This window comes from Hemitrygon akajei, chromosome 11 (genome assembly GCF_048418815.1).
Source record: "Hemitrygon akajei chromosome 11, sHemAka1.3, whole genome shotgun sequence".
Taxonomy (NCBI): domain Eukaryota; kingdom Metazoa; phylum Chordata; class Chondrichthyes; order Myliobatiformes; family Dasyatidae; genus Hemitrygon; species Hemitrygon akajei.
In genome coordinates, this window is record NC_133134.1 from 159,160,421 (window position 1) to 159,171,220 (window position 10,800).

Consider the following 10,800-nt stretch of genomic DNA (forward strand, 5'->3'; position numbering starts at 1 on the left):
CATTCTCTCCGTGACTGTGTGGGTTTCCTCCCACAATAACAAGACCAACCGGCTGGTAGGTTAGTTGGTCATTGTAAATTGTGCCATGATTAGGCTGGGGTTATATTAGGTGTTGCTGGATGGTGCAGCTCAAAGGACTACAAAGGCCCACCCTACGTAGCATCTCAATAATAACAAAAATTTGTGGGCTGCCACCAGCACATCCTTGGGTGTGCTGGCTGTTCATGCAAACAATGCATTTCATTGTACGTTTCAATATACATGTGATAAATAAATCTGAATCTGAATCTGTTTATTGTCCTCTTAGACAGTGCCTGACCTGCTGAGTTCCTCAAGAACTTGTGTGTGTTGCTCAAGATTTCCAGAATATGCAGAATCTCTTGTGTCACTCTAGTTAGACCAGGGTCAGTTCCCAATAACCTGCAAAGGTAGTCAGCAGACACTTACAAAGATTATCCATGTAAAACCAGATCCAGTGTATCTTTTCTACTTAGGAAATGCTTTCATAGAACCATACTTGCCTAGAGCAGAGGTTCCCAACCTTTTTTATGCCAAGGACTCCATGGACCTCTGGTCTAGGGGTTTAACAAGGACCATTATCGTGGCTCTGCTGCCAGGTTCTGTACAGTTTCTCTTACTGGAGATAACTCTTGAGCAACAGGTGATACGTTGGAAGAACTCAGCAGGTTGAACAACATCTTTGGGAGGAATGGAATTGTCATCGCTTCTGGACAAAACCCTGCATGAGTCCTGATGCAAGATCACAACCAAAAACATCGATAGTTCATTTCCTTCTCCATCTGCCACTTCATTTCCAACTCCATCTGTCACCTCTCAGCCCAGCTCTACCTCCTGTCAATGTCCTGTTGTAACCCACGACAACCTTCATGTCATCTGCAAACTTACTGACCCATCCTTCAACTTCCTCGTCCAAGTCACTTATAAAGGTCCCAAAGAGCAGAGGTACCGGAACAGATCCCCGTGGAACCCCATTAGTCATAAACCTGCAGCTAGGACATGCTCCTTCCACTCCACCCTCTGCCTTCTGTGGGCAAGCCAATTCCAAATTCATGCAGACAAGTTTCCCTGGATCCCTTGCCTCCTCATTTTCTGAATGAGCCTACTGTGAGGAATCCTATCAAATGCCTTACAAAAATCCATATACACCTCACTCACTGCTCTGCCTTCATCAATATGGCTTACCATTTCCTCAAGGAACTCAGTCAGGCTCGTGAGGTATGACCTGCCCCTCACAAAGTCATACTGACTATCCCTATCAGACTATGCTTCTCCAAATGCTTGTAAATCCTGACTCAAAGAGACTCCTGTGGTCTCATGTTTCCATCAAGATAACTCTTACCCATGTGATCACCCCAGCATTTTTTTTCCTCATTGCAATGTATGGAGGAATAACAGACAACATTGGATATCCCATGCTACCCTCTCAAGTTTAACTGGCAAAACCGAGCCACAAAAGAGATCAAAAGCCGATTCAAACAACAGGATTCCATTTCATTCATAAGATCACAAGACCATAAGACATGGGAGTAGAATTCGTATGCTCCACCATCATCATCATCATTATGTGGTGTGTTGTATGACATGGGCGATCACGGTCTTCCGTCTGTTGACTATTATTGTACTTGGCAAACTTTTCTACAGAAGTGGCTTACCATTGCCTTCCTCTGGGCAGCATCTTTACAATACACATGACCCTAGCCATTATCAATACTCTTCAGAGTTTATCTTCCTGGCATCAGGGGGTTGCATAACCAGGACTTGTGATATGCACCAACTGCTCATATGAGCATCCACCACCTGCTCCCATGGCTTCACATGTCCTTGACTGGGGGCTAAGCAGATGCTACACCTTGCCCAAGGGTGACCTGTCGGCTAGCAGAGGGACCTTTGGTAGAGACGTACACCTCCTTTGATAGAGACATATTTCCACCCCACCACCCTCATTCCATCATGTCTGATTTATTAGCTCTCTCAACCCCATTCTCCTGCCTTCTCCCTGTAACCTTTGATGTTCTTACTAATCGAGAATCTATCAGCCTCCACTTTGAATATACCGAATGACTTGGCCTGCACAGCTGTCTGTGGCAATGAATTCCACAAATTCACCACCCTCTGTTTTAAAGGGATGTCCTTCTAGTCTGCTTCATAGACTCTCCCGTGTCCACTCTATCTAGGCTGTTCAATGTTCAATAACTTTCAATGAGATTTCAACCCCCCTCCAATTCTTCTAAACTCCAGCAAGTCCAGGCCCAGAGCCAACCAACACTCATGCATTGACCTTTTCATTCCCGGGATCATTCTCATGAACCTCTTCTGGTCTCCCTCCAATGCCACCACATCCTTTTCTAGGTAAGGGGCCCAAAGCGAGCCACAATACTTCAAGTGTAGTCTGACCAATGCTTTAGGAAGCCTCAGCATTACATCTTTAGTTTAATATTCTAGCCCTCTCGAAATGAGTATTGTCCATGGCCGTAGCTGTGGATTTCAGCTGTGGCAGCGTAAAACAGGAATATTTGATGATTTCCGTCGGAGCTGCTCGCATGAGTCATCTTCCTAAAGGGGCCCTGGAACTGGAGTTCCAGGAACAATTTGTTCCCCATGCTGTCAGATTTCTGAATTGTCAATGAATCAATGAACACTACCTCACTACTTTTCGTTCCCCTCCTGTTGCACTACTTACTTAATTTATGTACTGCATTGTACTGCTGCATCATAACAACAAATTTCATGACATATGCCGGTGAGATTAAGCCTGGTGCTGATTCAGAAATGCGTCTAACAGGACCTGAGCATCCCCTGCGAAGGTTCGCATTTAATTCCTTAATTGCCCTAATTAAGAGGATGGTGGACTGCCAAATAATAGTGCTGCAGTCCTTTTGGCGAGGGAGCTTGCTGCTGGGGAGGGTGTTCCAGGATCCTGGCCTAGAAGCAAGCAAGTAAGGGCAGTATCTCTGAAAATCAATGTAGATTGAGGGTATTTCCAGATTAGTGGTGATAGAACATGCTGTAGAATTCCTGTCACTCTCTGTACGTTCTCCCCATCATTCCAGGTGCTCTGGTTTCCTCCTACGTTCCAGGGATGTTAGATTAACTGGTCACATGAGTGTAATTGTAATTGTCGGGTACGGCCCGCATTCAGGGGTCATGGTTCGGGCCCTGAGAGCATATCGAAGGGTCCGTGTCCAAGAGCGGAGAATGACATGAGGTTTGTATGATGTAAGCGCCAGGCCAGATGGAAAAGGTCAGGGTGTCCGGGCCGGAGGTGAGGTGAGGGGCGGGCCGGTTCGACTCGCCGCTCCGCGAGGTTTACTCATCCCTGCGCTGAATTGAGGCTGTGGCCTGCAACTAAGGGGCTCCTGGACCCGCTGCAGTGATGACTGTCTCCATGGCTGCAGCCTCGCTTTCGTGAGCCAGGGTAGTTTGCTTGCTTTTGTTCTTCGTATGGTTTGTTTTCTGCACCCCCCCACACACTGGGTGTTTGAGTCTTTTTAAAATAGATTCTACCGGGTTTCTTTGTTTTGTGGCTGCCTGTAAGGAGAGGAATCTCGAGGTTGTATATAGTATACATACTTCGAGGGCCTTTCAACATTTTAAAAGATAGAACAAAGCACACGACAGCACAGTACAGGCCTTTCAGCCCACAATGTTGTGCTGACCTGTTAACCCACACAAAGATCAATCTAACCCTTTCCTCTTACATAGTCCTGCATTTTTCTATCATCCATGTGCCTGTCTAAGAGTCTCTTAAATGTACCACATGTATCTGCTTCTGCCACCACCCCGACAGGGTGTTCCGCCCTCTGTGTAGGAATCTTAATTCTTACATCCCCCCTATGCTTTCCTCCAATCCCTTTAAAATTATGCCCCCTGCTTTTAGCCATTTCTGCCCTGGGAAAAGTCGCTATCTATCTACTGGATGCTCCCAGATATCTTTCAGCTTGAAGTTAGGGACTTACTTGATTATTTACCTGTTTGTTTGTTTGTTTGTTTATTTAGATACACAGTGCGGAATAAGACCTCCCGGCCACACCACCCTGTCACCCCCAATTTAATCCCAGCCTAATCACTGGACAATTTACAACAACCAATTAACTTACTAACTAGTACGTCTTTGGACTGTGGGAGGAAACCAGAGCACCCGGAGGAAACCCACACATTCCACAGGGAGAAGGTATATACTCCTTACAGACAGCAGTGGGAATTGAACCTGGGTCAATGGTACCATAAAGCGCCGTGCTAACACTACACTACCATGCTGCCTTATCCAGAATGATATTTTTTTTTCTTTCAAAAGCATGTAACAAAAATAATTTACAGGTCTGAAGTGGGGAACTAGGGAGAGGTCCTGCATGATTCCATTGGTTACAGGCAACTTCCAATATCCATGTTTACATTGTATTCTAGTACTGCAAGGTCATCTGAGTCAAAACATGAAAAGGTGGGATCTAACCTGGCAATTTTGCACAATCGTGACCTGCAAACCAGAGTCAAAAGTTGCTCACTTATTCGACCTTGTCTGTGCCATCCTTTAAAAGTTCAAAACTCCAAGTAAATGTGTTACCAAAGGAAGTTTATTTATTTAGGTATTGTGATGCAGTGCAGAATAGGCCCTCCAGCCCTTTGACCCATGACGCCCAGCACTAGACAAACCAATTAACCTATCAAACGGTACGTCTTTGGAGGAAACCCATGTGGTCACGGGGAGAACGTACAGACTCCTTACAGGCAGTGTCGAGAGATGAACCAGGGTCGCCTGTACTGTAAAGCGTTGTGCTAACCACTACATGCATGTCACCTTGTAGGCATTTACAGGAAAATAGAGAAATACAGTAGAATTTATGAAAAACTATAAATAACAAAAACAATGAATGGGCAAAAGACAAATTGGGCAAATAATAACCTTCAGCCCAAACTGTCCATACTGACAGCGCTGCCATCAGCCCATGTCTAAGGTATTTCAGTTCAAGCTGAAATCAGTCTCAAGTCTGAATAAAGGTAACTACACGGTGTCAGATGTAAAAAGTAATCTGCTGGAGGAATTCAGCTTGCTGAGCAGCATCTGATTGCATCACAGCGTGGTCTAGAAACCCCAATGCCCTTGAATGGAAAATCCTACAAAAAGTCGTGGATACAGCCCAGTCCATCACGGGTAATGCCCTCCCTACCGTTGAGCACACCTACACGGGATGTCGTCGCATGAAAGCAGCATCCATCATCGGGGACCCCCAACACCCAGCTATAGAGAAGTACAGCACAGAAACAAGCTCTTTGGCCCATCTAGTCCATGCTGAAAACATTTAAACTGCCCACTCCCAACAACCTGAACCAGGGTCATAGCCCTCTATATCCTTAATATCCATATACTTATCCAAACTTCTCTCACCACTTGAGCTGAAAGCTCATTCCACACTCTCACAGCCCTCTAAGCAAAGAAGCTTCCCCTCATGTTCCCCTTCAATTTCTCACCTTTCTCCCTTAACCCATGACCTCTGGCTGTAGACCCACCCAACCTCAGTGGAAAAAGCCTGCTTGCATTTACCCTATCTATACCCCTCATAATTTTGTATACCTTCATCAAATCGCCTCTCAATCTTCCACATTCTAAAAGAATATAGTCTTAACCTATTAATTCTTTCCTTATAACTTAGGTCCTCCAGACCCAGCAACATTCTTGTAAATTTCCTCTGTACTCTATCAACCTTGTTTTACATCTTTCCATTTGGTAGGTGACCAAAACTGCACACAATACCCCAAATTAGGTCTCACCAACGTCTTATCCAACTTCAACATAACATCCCATCTTCTATACTCGATACATTGATTTATTAAGGCCAATGTGCCAAAACCTTTCTTTACAACCCTGTCTAACTGTGACTGCCACTTTTAATGAATTATGCACCTGTATTCCCAGATCCCTTTGTTCTACCACACTCCTCAGTGCCCTACCGTTCACTCTGTAAGAGTGGTTATTATCTATTATGGCTGCCCGCAAGAAAATGAATCTCAGGACTGTATATGGTGACATATATCTGTACTTTGATAATAAATTTACTTTGAACTTTTTGAATCTGCTGTGGGAAAAGTAAAATAGCTTTGGTAGACTGGGAAACTGTATTAATGGCCTGATGGTAAAGAAGCAAAGGCTAACATTTTAAGAAACAGAAGTAATTTATAAGATATAATGCATATAATGGTCTTATATTGATTTTGTAAGGTATAGCCTTCAATGAAAGATGATCTAGCAATGGTCAAGAGAAGTGAAAGATAGCGTTAGATTAACGGAAAAAGTGTAAAATGCTGCCAAAGACAAACAGTCAACTTGAAAACTGGAAAAACATCAGAATTCCTTAAAGGAGGAGCAAGAAACTGCCAAGGAAATGGAACATGGAATATGAGAATAGTTGGATGAGAAATATTAAAAACACTGTAAAAACTTCTCTGCATGCATAAAGGAGAAAAGATGAGCTCACTTAAATAGGATGAAACAAAGTTACTTACTGTAAGCTCTTCCACTCCGCCATTCAATTCCTGGATGGTCCATAAACCAATGAACACTGACCTCATCATTTCTTCTTTTAGCACAACTATTTTTCTAATTTATAGTGTTTTTATGCTGCATTACACTTCTGTCGCAAAACAATAAATTTCTCGCCATTTAAGTTGGCGATAATAAACCTGATTCTGGTGAACTAAAGTCAATCTGGGTTTCTTACTGAGACAGGAGCAACACCCACAAAAGGCTGCAGCAACTCTACAGGTCAGTCAGCCTCTGCGGAGGGAAACAAGCAGTCGACATTTCGGGCCAAGCCCCTTCATACAGACTGGAAAGGAAGAGGGCCGAAGCCAGAAGAAAAGGCTGGGGGGAGGGAGATGAGTATGAACTGGTGGGTTTTAGGTGAATCCATTGGGGGGGTGAATAGGTAGTTAGGTGAGGAGAGAGGGGGAAGTGGAAATGATGTGAGAAGCAGAGAGATCACAGGTGGAAAAGGCAAAGGTCTGAACAAGATGGAGGTGGGGGAAAAGAGGGAGAAAGATGTGGGTGTAAGGCAGGTTGTGAGAATAGGGAGGGGAAAGAAAAGGCCAAAGGGGGCCAGAGAAATCAGGAAAAAGGAAGAACAGAGGGAAGCGATCACCAGAAGTTAGAGAATTTTTTTTAGAGATACAGCATGGTAATAGGCCCTTCTGGCCAAACAGGCCCACACCACCCAATACATCCTAATAACCTACCAATACATACACGGACACCGAAGTAGTGCAGCTGTTAGCGCGACATTATTAAAGCTCAGGGCATCAGAGTTCAGAGTTCAATCCTGGCTTCCTCTGTACGGAGACTGCATGTCCTCCCCGTGATAGTGCATTTCCTCCGGGTGCTCTGGTTTCTTCCCACAGTCCAAAGATGTACCAGTTGGTAGGACAATTGGTCGTCGTAAATTGTCCCATGATTAGGCTAGGATTAAATCAGGGATCACTGGGCAACTCAGCTAAAAGTGCTGGAAGGCAGGCTGTATCTCAATAAACAAATAAATCTTTAGAATGTGGAAGGAAACCCGAGCACCCAGAGGAAACCCACATGGTCACCAAGAGAACATACAAAGTCCTTACGGATGGCAGTGGGAACTGAACCCGGGTCACTGCCTCTGTAATAGTGCTACAGTAACTGCTATGCTACCATGTGGTACTGAGTTCAAAGCCCAGTGTTGATGCTGTCAAGTTTGAAACTACAAAGATGGTATAAGGAAACCACAGGGAAACTCATCAAATATTTTATTCCTGTCTTCATGGAAGAGACAGAAGACCTCTTGAAAGTAGTGAAACACAGGTCTGGAGTGAATGAGGAACTGAAAAGAAAGTAATATTAATAAAACAAACTCCAGAAATTACCATAACCATAACAGAAACATGATAAATCCCCAGGACTTTTTGGAATGCATCCTGCAGATTTGAAGGTGGTGGTTATGGAGGTAGTGAATCTACAGGTTGTTATCGAACAACATTCTACACATTCCATAAAGGTTCCCATAAAGTGAACGGTGTAACCCAACTATTTAAACAAAGGAAAGACAAGGTGAAAAAAGAACTACAGACTAGTTCACCTAACTTCATAAAATTCCATAAGATATAGGAGCAGAATTAGACTATTCAGTCCACTGAGTCTGTCACCAATTGACGTTGGCAGATTTATTGTGCCCTCAACCCCGTTCTTTTGCCTTTTCCCCATAACCTTTGTCGCCCTTAATAATCAATAACCTATTAACCTCTGCTTTAAATAACCCAGTGACATTGTCTCCACTGCCGTCTGTGGCAATGGATTCCACAGCTTCATTACCCTCTAGTTCAAGAAATTCTTCTCATCTCTGTTCTAAAGGGATGTCCCTGGATTCCGAAATGGTCTTTCTCCCCCTATTGGAAACATTCTTTTGTATGTCCACTCTAATGAACACTAGTGGACTTGCCCCAGTATATCAATGGCAGATCCCACCCCACCGTTAGTCATATCTACCCCACCATCCATCATCAAAGGTCCCCATCATCTGTGCCAATGAAATTCACAGATTCACCACCCACTGGCTAAGGAAGTTCCTCCTCATCTCCGTTTCTAAGGAGATTGTCCTTCAATTCTGGGGCTCCAGAAGTGGTAACTGAGCACACAGAATGTAATATTGGGCTGGAAGGCCGTAAAGACAGGTCACAGTCCCAGCAGACAAGCCTTTTGAAACCCAGACATGGGGTTGAAGATCACAGCTGCCCAGAGGAGACCTATCAAAGCCACGGAAACTTTTAAATGACATACTGAAGACCTGAATTTATACCTCCAATCACCAGGTGAAGACATCTTCAACTCACTAACATGCAGGAATCAATATTAACCTATTGATGTACCGACAAAGGGTTTCGGCCTGAAGTGCTGAGTTCCTGCAGCATTATGTGTGTATTGCTCTAGATTTCCAGCATCTGCAGAACCTCGTGTTATTAACATTAAAAAAAAATCAGGTTCAAAGGACAGTGTAAATCAAATGGATTCAAATAGATCAAAGGACCTGCTTCTGAGCGCGTGAACACCCATGAACACTACCTGGCTCTTTGTGCAGTACTTAGCTAGCTTCGTATTATTGTAACTTATAGTACATTTTATGCATTGCACCGTACTGCTGCCGGCAAAATAACACATTTCATGACATATGTCAGTGATAATAAACCTGATTCCTGTACCGATCTTGGGTTTGCACGTGTAACACTCAGGACGGAGACTTGGGAGAGCCGCGGCAGCTCACTTCCATGCCCCCTTGACAAGGGGGGTGGGGAGGGGGGGGGGTAAGTAAACTGGCTTCCTATTTCTTATCAGCATCCTGTCGGCCTTCCTGTAAAGTGGAGCTCATTTAAAGGAGGGGTTGGAGATTACTGGTTTAACGCCCTGCACTGTTGTCCCAACTGACATGTAAAAAAAGTGCTATCTTACCCGACTCTCTCACCACAGCGCCCAGCGAGATGGGGATTACAGTAACTTCCCAAGTGCTTGTCAATGGTTAAAATGACATTTTTCCCCTCGGTTATAATTGTAAATCTAATACAAATTAACACATCGCGAGGCAAATATTAAGGTTTGCCACGCAGCATTTAACTAGCAAATATCTTACCCACAACAATATTATTTTTTTTTAATCGATCACGTCAGTTTGAGGGGACATTTCGGGAGAAGCGAAGCGCACTGAGACGTGTTTACCTCCGTGAAGTCCGACAGCCGAGGCGATCCGTGCTGAGCCGTTCATGACCCCGCCAGCAGCGAGCGGAGGGAAGGAAGGATTCTGAGTGAGCGAGAGAGACAGAGCAACAGGCTGCCAAACCCCGCCAGAGCAGCGTGCACACACACAGCTGACACTTCCACCGCCACTGAGCAGCAGCGGCCAGACGCCCCAGAGGGCTCGGCTGGAGTAATGAATGGGACGGAGGAAACGCTGGCTGCCGCCTCATAGGTCCGTCTCGGGATGGGTTGGACGGCCGCGGCGCGATGGGCGACACATGGGGACAAGGGAGGGAGGGAGAGGCCGAGCTCGGCGCTGGAGGCTGAACGAACACTAGGTGGAGCGAGACGTTCGCCGATGCGCTGAGCCCGCGGGTTGGAATGATCGTCGATTTATGCAGTTAGTCAGTGGAAATGTGGCATGAGTTATTCACCAGCTCCGATGAAATAAGAGGTGGAAGTCCGCCAGATAGTTGAAAAATTAATTTTAGGATGCGAGAGGGATCTTTTGAAACCTATCGGACATTGAAAGGCCCAGATTAGAGTGGATGTTTCCAATAGTGGGGTGTCTAGGACCAGAGGGCACAGCCTCCGAATACAGAGACGCCCCTTTAGGACAGAGATGAGGAGGATCCCTTTAGCCAGAGGGTGGTGAATCAGTGGGATTCATTGCCACAGACGGCGGTGGAAGCCAAGTCATGAAAGCGGAGGTTGGTCGGTTCTTGATTAGTCAGAGGTTATGGAGAGAAGGGGTTTGAGAGGGGGGTAATAAATCAGCCATGATGGAATAGCGGAGCAGGCAGGTGCGATGGGCCGAATGGCCCGATCCTACTCCTTTGTCTTACGGTTTTAAAGAGGGAGATGATTTACGAGGAGTTTACAACAGTGTTTGCACCCAGCAGATTGGAGAGGCTTAGCAACGGACGAGAGTTGTGCATCGGTGCCTTGGTGTGGTCACACGGGGTGGGGGGGGGGGGGAACACGTTACCCCAAATCGCAGGTTAGTCCACACCCACCACCTCTAACACGCAGGCAGACAG

General features: G+C 45.3%; 1 protein-coding gene across 2 annotated transcripts in view; it reads right to left on the minus strand.

Moving 5' to 3' along the window:
- LOC140736173 (protein phosphatase 1 regulatory inhibitor subunit 16B-like) overlaps positions 1–10,134 on the minus strand; it is a 223,878-nt gene extending 213,744 nt beyond the window's left edge. For both annotated transcript variants that reach the window (XM_073062040.1, XM_073062042.1), the window contains exon 1: positions 9,743–10,134. The gene's annotated coding sequence lies outside the window, so the exon portion shown is untranslated. The remainder of the gene's footprint in view (positions 1–9,742) is intronic.
- Positions 10,135–10,800: the final 666 nt, after the last annotated feature.